Source organism: Ochlerotatus camptorhynchus, unplaced genomic scaffold (assembly GCF_037179485.1).
Source record: "Ochlerotatus camptorhynchus isolate MF236.1 unplaced genomic scaffold, CSIRO-AGI_Acam_v1.1 ptg000220l, whole genome shotgun sequence".
Taxonomy (NCBI): Eukaryota; Metazoa; Arthropoda; class Insecta; order Diptera; family Culicidae; genus Ochlerotatus; species Ochlerotatus camptorhynchus.
The window spans coordinates 47,553-61,635 of record NW_027040710.1 but is presented as its reverse complement, the minus strand read 5'-3'; positions in this window follow the sequence as shown (position 1 = coordinate 61,635).

Below are 14,083 nucleotides of genomic sequence, written 5' to 3'. Positions count from 1 at the left end.
GCAAAGAAATATCTGGTTTGGCAAGCCATCTGTACCTGTGGCTTGAAAAGCAGCATTTTCATAGCTTCCGGAACTGTCAACCAAGAAATTTACGTGAAAGAGTGTTTGAATAAACGCCTGCTGCCTTTCCTGAAGAAACACGGTTGTTCCAACAATCAATACGAAACTAACGATTTTAAATTGGCTCACCACTTTAGTAGCCTATTGGTCCCAAGCAAACGATTAACGTATCCTATTCTAGTTGAAATTCTATTACTACACTATGTTTGTTTTGATTCGCTATGAAAGTTTGACAGATAACATCAGGGGTGTGTGGATTCATGCAGAACATGCAGGGGTGAGTGAAATAGCTTGGGACTGCTTGGGACCGTTGTTCTGGTACTGAGTGAGCCAAAAATAATAATGATTTTCTTCGGGACCCAGTAGTCTTAGAGTTACCTCTATGGTTGTTCCGTACTGTTTTGGCCGGATTTGGCATCTTGCCATTACGGTAAAAAGGCCATGGAGTGGTACGCCGCCAACAACGTGCAGGTGGTTCCCAAGGACAAGAACCGTCCCAACACGCCAGAGCTCCGCCCAATTGAGAAATACTGGGCTATTGTCAAGCGGAACCTAAAGAAGACCAAAAAAACTGCTAAGGGCGAGCAGCAGTTCAAGGCAGACTGGCTTTCTGCGGCGAAGAAGGTGGACAAGGTGTCTGTACAAAATCTGATGGCAGGGGTAAAGCGTAAGGCCCGGCAATTCGGATTTGGAAAAGCGGAAGCCTAACTGAATATTTTTCCTGAATTTTATACTAATTGAACTTGAAAAAGAAATTTAATTTGATTTTTTAAATAAACGATTTCACCGATTTACACGCGTTTTCCCATGACCAAATTTTGACCGTATCACCCTTTATACTCCTAAATTTGCATAAAATTAGTTTGCATTTGAATTCGGAGCGTGTACATTCACTACCAGCCAATCTTCATTTTCTCCTTCATATTCAATTACTGCTGACATGATATTTCTATTTACATTCTTTATATTCCTAACTCTAACCTTTCCGTGTTTTCGTTTTAGTATGGCTAATCCCCTCATATTGTTGCTATCTTTTCTGTCTGATAGCCACCATTCATAATTGAAAGTGTCTATTTTTCTACCTAATATGTTGACTTCTTGCAGTACTGCAATATCAATTCCAGCTCTTTGTAATTCGTCGTCGATTTCGATCCTTTTCGTTGATTGGCAGCATCCTCTTACGTTTATTGAAGCCATTTTGATAATGTTATTTGCCTTTTTATTTGTTGTGTTGTTCTTATGGCTTCTAGTTGAGTCTCCTTTTGCTCCTTCATTATTTTCTTTTGGTTGTGTCTGTTTTGTTACTTTTTGTTGTTTTCCTGTCACTCTTTCAACACTGTCTACTTGGACCACTCCATTGAGATCTGTTTGTAGTAGTTTGATTTCTACGTTTGACGCTTGAATGTTCTCTGGTTCAAAGTATCTTTCCATTCCGTTTACTTTGAATATCCTTATTGTCCTTTGCCAAGCATTCGCCACCATTCTCCATATCTCATCCGTTGTTTGTAATCCTTCTTCATCTTCCAGATTGTTTTCTTTAAGCTTCAACATATCTATTTTCAATGCTTCCGGGAGCTCCGCAAATTCTTTCGCTCCTGGATCAAACAAAATTGTAAATATGTTGCAAAATCATTTTTACACGTGTTTCGAGTAGAATGCAATGAAAGTGAAAAAAATCGTGTTTTGTGACTCAAACAGACAATAAAAAGCCAATGTTTTCGTATTCACTTCGGATAAGCATAACTGTCACTTTGACAACTCTATCTGTCATACGCATGGCTCGCACTTATTTCATCCCCGCACTTTCATAAAGCGGAGTCCAGTAAGGTGCAAAACGCGCAATAATATTTAAATTGGACGTTAAACGCGTGTACGACGATTGAGGAGAAAGGAATCTTTCGTCTGATTGTCTATTAGAGTGATGCAAAATTTGAAATTTTCGCTCCACAATACTTAAACGATTCCAAACCGGATCCTGACTAACCTCTCAAAATTTGTATCCATTTGGTGACAAACTGAGATGGCAAAAACCATTTGAAGTTTGTATGGGAATTACTATGGTAAAACCAAGATTTTTGTTCATGTCTATCTAATTCACCATATCGATCTGCTTCAAAAGCTTTCAACTGTACTTGTAGGAAATTTTTTTCAGCTACGACTTTGCTGAAGACCCGGGCTACAAAATGGTGAGTGACAATCTGGAAGGAGCGATACACCTAGCTCCGGTCCTCACAAGTTCCTACCTCACGCCTCCACGAGTCATATGATCACAAAAGACTGCCAGCTGAAACATGGACACAGTTGGTTGGCGTAGCCTGGGCAATGTTGTCAATCCGACAATAGCAGAGTGAGGAGGTGCGACGCGAACACTGGTACGGTAACTATAGCAGGAAATGCTTCGCCAACCCGAGCGGCTTGTTACCATCGAGGTGCGGCTCAAACAGCTTCTGACTGGCATCCAGCGGCTGAATAGGAAATGCTCTTCCCCGGAAGCTACACCTAAGATGGCAGCCCCATCACGGCGGATAGGAGACCTTAGGCCAACCACCTACTGTCTCTGAAACCTTTACAACTGTTACAGAAACCAACAGAGAAAGACATCGAACTGATATAACGGCAACGACTTTTAGCGCAAAACAACGGACACGAATTGGATCATGAAATGTATTGACGTTAGCCTAGCAGGGTAAACTGGCACAACTCGCCAACGAGGCGCGACGCATGAAGCTAGAAATCCTGGGACTGAGTGAAGTTCGTTGGCCAAACTTTGGAGAACACAAACTACCGTCGGGACAGGTACTACTATACTCTGGTATTCGAGGTGAAAACGCTCCCCGCCATCGTGGAGCAGGTCTCCTACTTAGCGTCCAGGCAAGTGCTGCGCTCATCAAGTGGGAGCCTGTTAATGAGAGGATAATCGTTGCCAGATTTACAACATGGGTTCGTAGCCTTACCATAATCCAATGTTATGCGCCAACCGATGCTGCCGAGCTACAGGACAAGGAGAATTTTTACAGTCAACTGAATGCCGTCGTGGATAAGGTTCCAAAGGGTGACATCAAGATCTACACTGGTGACTTCAATGCGAAGATCGGCTCCGACAACACGGACTATGAGCGTGTCATGGGACGCCATGGTCTCGGTGAAATAAGCGAGAACGGTGAGCTGTTTGCAGAATTTTGTGGCAATAACGACATAGTGATCGGGGGTTCGCTCTTCCCCCATCGGCCAGTACACAAAGTCACGTGGGTTTCCCGTGATGGACATACCGAAAATCAGATCGACCACATCTGCAACAGCCGAAAATGGAGACGGAGCCTTCTTGATGTCCGGAATAAACACAGCGCCGACATCGCGTCTGACCATCACCTTCTAATCGGTGAAATCCGCCTACGCATGGCGTGGATCCAGCGACGGGAGAAGTGACGGGTGGATCCAGCGGTAAAAAGGTCTTTTGTTGAAGAACTTGAGACTCGATCTTTGGACGTTCCAGAAGGTGGCAGCGTAGAAGAACAATGGACGGCCATCAAGAATGCCTTTATAGAAACAAACGAGAACAACTTGGGTGAGCTGCACACTCAGAGGAAAGAGTGGATCACAGATGAAACCTGGCGGAAGATTGAGGAGCGTAGAGAAGCAAAAGCCGCGATAGAGCGGGCGAGAACCAGAGGAGCCAAGAACGAAGCCCGTCAACGGTACTCGGCTCTAGAGAAGGAAGTCAAGCGCTCTTGCAGACGGGACAAGCGAGCGTGGGTGAACTCCCTGGCCGACGAAGGGGAGAAAGCCGCAAACACTGGCGATATACGCCTCCTCTACGATATCTCACGACGCCTGAGTGGAGCAAGGATGAACCCGAGGATTCCAGTGAAGGACACGACTGGACAATTGCTTACCGACCCCACTGACCAGCTGAAACGCTGGTTTGAGCACTTCGAACAACTTCTTCAAGTTTCGACGGCCAACCAGCCATCAACATCTCGGCATGATCCGCCTAGGGTGCGGCGCATCGCACTCGCGTCAATTCCGAGGCCCCATCACTGCAGGAGATTGAAGCAGCTATCCGAAGCATGAAATCCAACAAGGCTCCAGGGGTCAATCGCATATCAGCAGAGATGCTCAAAGCTGACCCCATGCTATCCGCACAAATGTTGCATCAAATATTCTGTAATATCTGGGACACCGCGACTTTTCCGGCCGACTGGATGCAGGGCATCTTAGTGAAGGTCCCAAAGAAGGGGGATCTGACTGTATGCGACAATTGGCGAGGCATCATGTTACTGTGTATTGTTCTCAAAGTTCTGTGCAAAGTTATCCTGAATCGGATACAGGAGAAGATCGACGTAACTCTCCGACGGCAGCAGGCAGGATTCCGTGCCGGAAGATCTTGTGTGGACCATATTGTCACGCTCCGCATCATCCTGGAGCAGGTCGATGAATTCCAAGAGTCCCTTTATTTGGTATTCATTGACTACGAAAAGCTTTCGACCGTCTCAATCACGAGAATCTGTGTGGCGCCCTGAGACGCAAGGGAGTCCCGGATAAAATCGTCAACCTCATCGAAGCGCAGTATGAGGCTTTCACGTGCAGAGTTCTGCATAACGGAGCCTTGTCCGACCCTATCCGGGTAGTCGCTGGTGTGAGACAAGGATGTATACTATCACCGCTACTGTTTCTCATCGTAATCGACGAGATCATGGTAGGTGCAATTGACCGTGTACCGAACCGTGGGCTGCTTTGGCAGCCTATCACCATGGAGCATCTCAACGACTTCGATTTGGCTGATGATGTTGCTCTTCTAGCACAACGGCGCTCTGATATGCAGAGTAAGCTCAATGACCTAGCCGAACGCTCCTCTGCGGCGGGTCTCACCATCAACGTCAACAAGACCAAATCGTTGGATATCAACACGGGCAACCCTTCCAACTTTACGGTAGCGGGGCAAGCAGTGGAGAAGGTCGAAAGTTTCCAATATCTTGGCAGCCAAATAGCGTCGGACGGCGGGACCAAGAGCGACATAAGTGCACGAATCAAGAAGGCTAGGGCTGCCTTTGCGAGTTTACGAAACGTATGGAGATCCAACCAGGTAAGTCAACGCACCAAAATCCGAATTTTCAACTCGAACGTGAAATCTGTGTTGTTATACGCCAGCGAGACGTGGTGTGTATCAGCGGAGAACACTCAAAAGCTGCAGGTCTTCATCAACCGATGCCTGCGGTATATAATTCGTGCCTGGTGGCCTCACAACTGGATCTCGAATGCCGAGCTCCATCGTCGATGTCATCAGAAGCCGATAGCAACAGAAATTCGAGAGCGAAAGTGGAGGTGGGTCGGCCACACATTACGACGGGGCGGAAACGAAATCTGCAAGCAAGCGCTGGATTGGAATCCAGCAGGACATCGCGGCAGATGCAGACTCAGGGGCTCATGGCGGCGGAGCCTCAATAAGGAAATTAAGCAAGTCGATAGAAATCTGACCTGGGCCCAGGTCAAGGCAAAAGCGAGCAGCCGCCCAGGATGGAAGTCTTTCACGTTGGCCCTTTGCACCGCTGGTGGTGCACAGGACCCTTAAGTAAGTAAGTTTGCTGAAGACCACTTTTTGATTAAATGCAAGGATAGAAAGTTATCAATGGTTCAATGCGCTATTGTCTTATGATCATGCTCAATCAACTGCTCAGCAGGCAACATTGGTGTTTCTGGGGCGTTGAATAAGACACAAAAATCATGGTTACTATGTCACACTGCAAAATACAGTGTTGCCTACAGAGCAGCTGCTTGATCATGTCATAAGTTTAACAATCTCTTAAATAATTAATAACTTTTTCCTGTCTCTGTTTTCATAGAAACGATGTTCAGCAAAATTGTAGCTGAGAAAATTTTCTATAAAAATGGCTATCGAACTGTTACGTAGCTTAATATGAAAAAAGACTAGAAGGCAATGAAAAAAAAATTGAGATTTCACATAGTAATTTACATGTAAACTTCAAATGACTTGTGCGAAGTCTGTTTCCAACCAATTAAGGTGTAACTTTGGGAGGCTAATCAGGACCCGATTTGAAACCATTTAAGCTCTGTGGAGCGAAAAAGTCAAATTTTGCATCAGTCTATTGACTATGCTACTAGCTTCTTTCATCGAGCTATATGGCGAAAATAGTAGGAAATTTCTTTACATGTCCGTGGGAATTCAACGTACCCCATTCTAGTCAAAATTCTAGTACTACACAATGTTTATTTTGATTCGCTATGAAAGCTTGACAGATAAAATGAGGGGCTATTGGATTTTCCTATGTTTCGAGGGGTGAATCGACTAGCTTGGGACCGAAGATAGTACCAGAGCTGAGCCAAAAAGTTGAGCACGTTTCTTCGGGACCTACTAGTCTTATGGTACTAGCACTTTCCTGTTGTTTAATTCTCTATGCATTGGTCTGGCAGTCAGGCTTGTTGTTTCTTTTACTCTCGCACTCTTAAAATGCAAAATGTTTTACGGCATCATCATTGCCAAACAACAGTGAGAAAGCGACAAAAAAAAACACACAGTTCTGTTTTGTTGGCACAGTCTCAGAGGGTGTGTGTGCTTATTTTCAGTTGGGCTGATTTACAAGGTTGCTAGAATCATTTCACCGAATTCAAAATAAAACATCAATTCTCAAATGAATGTTGCGTGAGGATTGCGTTAAAATTGAAAGAAATATTGATTGCGATAGCTTATTACGCGTAATAATGCATTTATACTTCGTAAATGATAATGTCGAGTACTAACAGAAATTATGACTCAATACTAAACTTGCTTTTGGCAGCACTGCCAGCTGACTAATGTATGTAAAAATTATGCTCAATTCGTCGTAACTTTTCCTGATCTGGGCGCAGTTTTTGAATCAGAGAGTATTTAACGAAGGCAATAAAGGCGGCTTTAAAACGCGAAGCTTTAAAGCGTAAACACAGGAATCTAGTATGTGAAAGCGTGGCGATGTATAATCCAGAACCGGAACCGGAAAGCGATGAGGAGTTTGAAGAGATCCTGAACTTTCTTTCTGAATCGGATTCAGCATATTCGGTCCATAGTTAGGGCAGTGAATTTGAGTGTTTTTTCAAGTTTAAAGATGCAAATGTCGAGGAAGGATAAAAAAACTTCCGAATAAACTTTTTGGACGGATAAGATGCAATCTCAGTGATTTTGAAATAAAAAGTAAATATTATCTGAAAATCACATATTGAACAAGCTTTTACACAAAAAAAATGCCATTATTTTCTGTTCTTTAATCAAACAGATCAATATCGTCGAAGGACCATTATTAAAATTGGAGCTTCTTTCGGATTTCGGATCCACAAATTCTAGATTAGACCATAACCGAAAACTTGAAGTTGTGCTATGGTGTTCGGTGTGTCTATACTAGCATTAATGTAAACAAAATACTTATTCATATTAGTTAGGGATCGTCCATTAACAACACTATTTTAAGTTTTTTCAACCCTTTTTTCTCTAATAAATCCGAGATATAAGTACACAGAGGAGGGTCCCGTGGCGTAGTTGGTTTGCTTCTCAAGTGGATGGTCATGAGTTAGATTTTCAGACCCCCCCCCCCCCTCACAGCCTTCTACATCCGGAAGGAAAGTAAATCCGTTGGTTCCCGGGCCATGAGTTGATGGGTCGATAGGTAGTGTAAAGCTGTGGAAGCGGTTGGTAGCATTGGTTCTCAGTACGGAAAACAAGATCGACGGAAAAAAAATAAGTAAATAACGCAATTTCGAAAAATAAGAAAATGCAGAACTCAATTCCCCCGATAAACCCTTACGTAATAAGTACATGACCCCTTACATGTATGAATTTATTTGAATCTGAATTTTACACTTGCCATGAATTTTTTAGAAAATCTTATGGTTAAACTTAAAACTGCAAAATTACAATACTTCCCCCCTTTACAAAGATAAACACTAATGTACTATATGTATTGGTATTCCTGCACCAAAACCAATACATACGTTCAAATCATTAATGCATACTTATGCATACAAAGGCTAAATCCAATCTGATTTGCACCTTAAACTACACTAATAGAATTCCACACATTTTTATTGGCGAATTTCCATGTAAAATTCCACATGATTTTTATGCGACCACACATAAGCAGAATCCACCCAGAAGCACACATGAAATTTATGTGTCAAATGAATATGTGTGGACACATGAAAATCATGTGGAATTTTACATGGATATTCGCCAATAAAAATATGTCAAATTTTATGAGTGTAGGCAATGAAAACAAACCCGCAACAACATATTTTTGATGTACAAATGTTCAGCAAAATAAAAACAAAATTTGGTATGAAATTTGTCAATTGCGTAAACTGAAATCAAATTATGATTTCAGTTTGATGTTGATATCAAAACTTGATTTCGATTTGCTGTCATTTTGATGCTGGACTTTGCTTGGGTGACCTATCCCTTGGAAAAATCTGATTATTTTCACTGTAACCTGGATAAAATTGTGCTGATTAAAGGGTTCTATTAATGGGTTTCGACTGCTTTGCTTTTTTACCGCACTGAAAACGCACTTTTCCGCGATGCTCCTCGAGACTTGGCACATCCAAAATTGCTGGATGTGGCCAAGTTGACCGTGACAAACGTTTTAAACGTGTTCGGGGAGCGTCTGTCGACCGCCAGGAAGCCTGGAAGCGGCGGCAATCCGAACGAGGCAGCGACGACGAAGAAGGTGGCGGTGAAATATAAGCGGAATCCTAACCTCTCCATCCGGGACTTCGCTGGCAAGCTCAATGTCTCCCATACTACTGTGCAACGGGCCAAGAAACTAGCCGGGTTGTCGACGTTTAAGAAGGTGAAGGTGGCGAACCGAGATTACAAACAAAACACGTCGGCAAAGCAGTGGTCCCGAAAGCTGTATACGAATCTGCTCACAAAGTTGTCGACTGTGTCGACATGGACGACGAATCTTATGTGAAGGCGGATTTCAAGCAGCTTCCGGGACAGGAGTTTTATTCCGCATCAGGAAAAGGGAAGGTGGCTGAAGTTCCCGAAAAAATATCTCGTCTGGCAGGCCATATGCACGTGTGGTCTAAAAGGCGGCATTTTTATAACTACGGGAACCATCAATCAAGAGATCTACGTCCAGGTGTGCCTGGAAAGCGGCTGCTACCATTCCTAAAGCAACATTATATACCTGTGCTGTTCTGGCCGGACTTGGCGAGCTGCCACTATGGGAAAAAAGGCAATCGAGTGGTATGATGCGAATAACGTGGTTGTGGTACCCAAAGACCACAACCCTCCCAACAGCCCAGAACTCCGCACTATCGAAGGGTATTGGGCCCTGGTCAAACGGAATCTAAAAAAAACTAATAAATCCATGCAAAACGAACAGCAGTTAAATCCAACTTCGGTTCCGCGGTGAATAAGGGCGATGAGACCACTGTGCAAAATTTAATGGAAGGAGTTATGCGGAAGGCACGGCAGTTCGGATTTGGCAAACCAAAAGAATAACCGAACATTTTTTTCATTTAAATACATGAATTCAACTACCAAAAGAAAAATAAGATGATTCTTATGACATGAATTTTGACTAAAGGAAACAATTTTTTTGTCGACCAATTTTGCGCGTTCCAGTATTTACGTGTCATTAATTATTCTTATTAAAATTTATATGAAAATCACATGAAATTTACGTTTTGTTTTGTCACATATAACGCAAAACTATTCTAAAAATAAATCGAAAAATAAACATCAGGACTGGACTTCATTCAAAAATATTACCAAGCAAAGATAGATTAAAATTTAATCATTTTTGGTATATGCAAATTTTATGCACAGATCCGATAAACATTCTCTTCATATACTGAATCAGAATAACGCTGTGGAATTCGTTCAGTGTATATCAAGGATATATAAATTTGCAAATAAAAATTACAACTCAATTGCAAAATGTGTTGTTGTTGTTGTTGTTGTTGTTGTTGTTGTTGTTGTTGTTGTTGTTGTTGTTGTTGTTGTTGTTGTTGTTGTTGTTGTTGTTGTTGTTGTTGTTGTTGTTGTTGTTGTTGTTGTTGTTGTTGTTGTTGTTGTTGTTGTTGTTGTTGTTGTTGTTGTTGTTGTTGTTGTTGTTGTTGTTGTTGTTGTTGTTGTTGTTGTTGTTGTTGTTGTTGTTGTTGTTGTTGTTGTTGTTGTTGTTGTTGTTGTTGTTGTTGTTGTTGTTGTTGTTGTTGTTGTTGTTGTTGTTGTTGTTGTTGTTGTTGTTGTTGTTGTTGTTGTTGTTGTTGTTGTTGTTGTTGTTGTTGTTGTTGTTGTTGTTGTTGTTGTTGTTGTTGTTGTTGTTGTTGTTGTTGTTGTTGTTGTTGTTGTTGTTGTTGTTGTTGTTGTTGTTGTTGTTGTTGTTGTTGTTGTTGTTGTTGTTGTTGTTGTTGTTGTTGTTGTTGTTGTTGTTGTTGTTGTTGTTGTTGTTGTTGTTGTTGTTGTTGTTGTTGTTGTTGTTGTTGTTGTTGTTGTTGTTGTTGTTGTTGTTGTTGTTGTTGTTGTTGTTGTTGTTGTTGTTGTTGTTGTTGTTGTTGTTGTTGTTGTTGTTGTTGTTGTTGTTGTTGTTGTTGTTGTTGTTGTTGTTGTTGTTGTTGTTGTTGTTGTTGTTGTTGTTGTTGTTGTTGTTGTTGTTGTTGTTGTTGTTGTTGTTGTTGTTGTTGTTGTTGTTGTTGTTGTTGTTGTTGTTGTTGTTGTTGTTGTTGTTGTTGTTGTTGTTGTTGTTGTTGTTGTTGTTGTTGTTGTTGTTGTTGTTGTTGTTGTTGTTGTTGTTGTTGTTGTTGTTGTTGTTGTTGTTGTTGTTGTTGTTGTTGTTGTTGTTGTTGTTGTTGTTGTTGTTGTTGTTGTTGTTGTTGTTGTTGTTGTTGTTGTTGTTGTTGTTGTTGTTGTTGTTGTTGTTGTTGTTGTTGTTGTTGTTGTTGTTGTTGTTGTTGTTGTTGTTGTTGTTGTTGTTGTTGTTGTTGTTGTTGTTGTTGTTGTTGTTGTTGTTGTTGTTGTTGTTGTTGTTGTTGTTGTTGTTGTTGTTGTTGTTGTTGTTGTTGTTGTTGTTGTTGTTGTTGTTGTTGTTGTTGTTGTTGTTGTTGTTGTTGTTGTTGTTGTTGTTGTTGTTGTTGTTGTTGTTGTTGTTGTTGTTGTTGTTGTTGTTGTTGTTGTTGTTGTTGTTGTTGTTGTTGTTGTTGTTGTTGTTGTTGTTGTTGTTGTTGTTGTTGTTGTTGTTGTTGTTGTTGTTGTTGTTGTTGTTGTTGTTGTTGTTGTTGTTGTTGTTGTTGTTGTTGTTGTTGTTGTTGTTGTTGTTGTTGTTGTTGTTGTTGTTGTTGTTGTTGTTGTTGTTGTTGTTGTTGTTGTTGTTGTTGTTGTTGTTGTTGTTGTTGTTGTTGTTGTTGTTGTTGTTGTTGTTGTTGTTGTTGTTGTTGTTGTTGTTGTTGTTGTTGTTGTTGTTGTTGTTGTTGTTGTTGTTGTTGTTGTTGTTTAATATTGAAAAATATATCGGTTTTTATATATCATCCCTAGTCATGCCAGAATTCGCGGTAACGAAGAAGCAGACCGTCTAGCCAGCGAAGCACGAAACAGTCCACCAATCAACATCGCCGTACCAAGGATTGATTCCATCAAGAACATGAACCAAGTCTTTCGTCAGCTATGGGAAGCACGTTGGGCACAATTGCCAGATGTGAAGCTGAAGGAAGTCAAAAGGGAAACGAAGAAGTGGATCGATCAGTACAGCTCTGCCGATCAACGCGTACTCACTCGTCTGCGCATATGTCATACTAGGGTTACGCATGAATTTCTGCTGAAGACAGCTCCGCCAGCATGTGAATGCTGTGAGACCGTTGTTGACGTTCGTCACATTATTCTGCACTGCAGAAAATTTGAAGCGGCCACGACGAAATACGGAATCGATTCCACAAGCCTTTTTACGGCGTTACGCAACGACGATGATTCTGACAAGCGGTTGCTGAAGTTTCTGCATGAAACCAAACTTTATCGGAAGCTTTGAAGGGCGAAGATAGAATAGAAAGGAAAGTGCAGGATATAGGAAGAAAACGTAGCGGAGGATGAAGAACAAGCAAGCGATGCAGAAGAAAAACGAAGTCTGAATGGAAGAAGATGTCGGACAAGAAATGGAAGAAGATGCAGCGGAAGAATGTTACCGATAAATGTTGGAAGCAAATGAGTTCATGAAGAAGATGCTGAATGAAAATCGAAGAAGGTGGAGTGAAAAAGGATGAAGATGAAGCAGAAAACGAAAGTACTACAGAAGAAATGAATGAGTATGAAGATGCAGAAGAATGAAGATAAAAATGAAGCGCAAGGAAGGAACAGAGAAATCGAAAAATAATGTGGAAAATATATATGGAAGATCATGAAGAATGAAGATGGTGAATATATATATATAAGAAATTTATGGAGAAGAAATGTAAACCATGAGATGCATGCAGACGATGAACCAGGAAACGAGCAAACGATAAGAAAGCTAAGTGAATTTTGAATTGTATCGTAAACACTAACACTCACCCTCACATCACTCTGAACACACCCACACAATGTTTACACAAAAACCAATTCAACTGACATGAATGCATCCGCAGGATGTAAAATGTCAATAATAAAGAACAACAACAACAACAAATCTTAAAGAGCTTCGTTTTCTGAGCACAGCGATATTTTTTTCGAACCCACACACTTTCATCTCGATTTTGAAATCAAGATTTAAAGCAAAATAATAACTTTACTGTTTGACACTAAACTGACAAACTGACAGCTCGCTCCCATACAAAGTGACACCGAGGGACGCTAATAAGGTGATTTTTGCAAATGTAATCATACTTATTTAAAAAAGTTCCAGTGTAACAGAATTGATGAAATTTTGGGTTTGGGTTCCATTTTTAATGCAGATTTTGAATATGCATTTACCCTTAAAGAACCCAATTCAAGTGAGTTGATCAAGTCAGTTGAATGGCATGGTTTACACGTACAGTTTGCATTCAAGTCAGTTGAATTCAACTGACTTGATCAATTGACTTGCCCTGTCTAAACACAACTTTATTAGAAAGGGTGATAAAAGTGCGAGTTTTCTTCTAATCGTCTCCGGTCTCCGGTGCACTTATTCCTTATGATACAAGCAAGCAGTGCTCGGAAGATGTATTTTACTGATTTTTATTGATTACTTTATTTGTACAGGTTCAATCGAATAAACTTTACAGCGCCAAGTTATCATAATTTATTTATTTTTAAAAGTTTTAATTTACCCGATTACAATACTTTTCAGCTCAATAATAAATCCTCTTTATATTTTTTAATCAGATTGCTCGTTTGGAACTAACATTTTAAAAGTTCTCGCTGCTCGATTGACTCAAGATAGCCGCTTCCGCGAATCTCTATATAGGGGAAATGGATGTAATGTCGGCCTAAATGTCCTTAATTTGGGTGCATTCATAAATTCAGCAATGGGCTAAATTTTCAATAGCGACCAAAAATATCCATAAGTACCGTCACAATTAAGCTTTCATCTAGATACAATTGATTAATAGCAGATTTTTAGCGATGGGCCCAATCTTAGATCCATAGGCCAACATAAGAGCCATTTCCCCTATAGGATTACTAGTAGAATTAGCTTCATTTTTGGCGTGACTCATTATACACGCAGGCAAAAGAACGTAAGAATTCCATAACAAACACTTATGAATTTTAACCATAAGAAATAAGTGCGAATTTCATTGATTTGCCTTATGAAACATAATGTTAACAAAAAATAATAATAAATCGGAGCACACTGGAACTGGAAAATGGACGTTGAGGTTAGGGGGCCCGTGTGTTGACCACTCGTCTTTCAACACTTTGGAAAATGAAATTGTTAAAGGCGTATAGGAGCTACCTCATGTTACCCGAAAATCATTCATAAGTCACGCTTATGAAATTTATATCTGTTGTTCATAAGTCGAGCCTCTATTTGTCTCAGTGCACTCCAGAGAATCCACAATCATAGTGCATGCAGTAGTAACCGGCAAACTG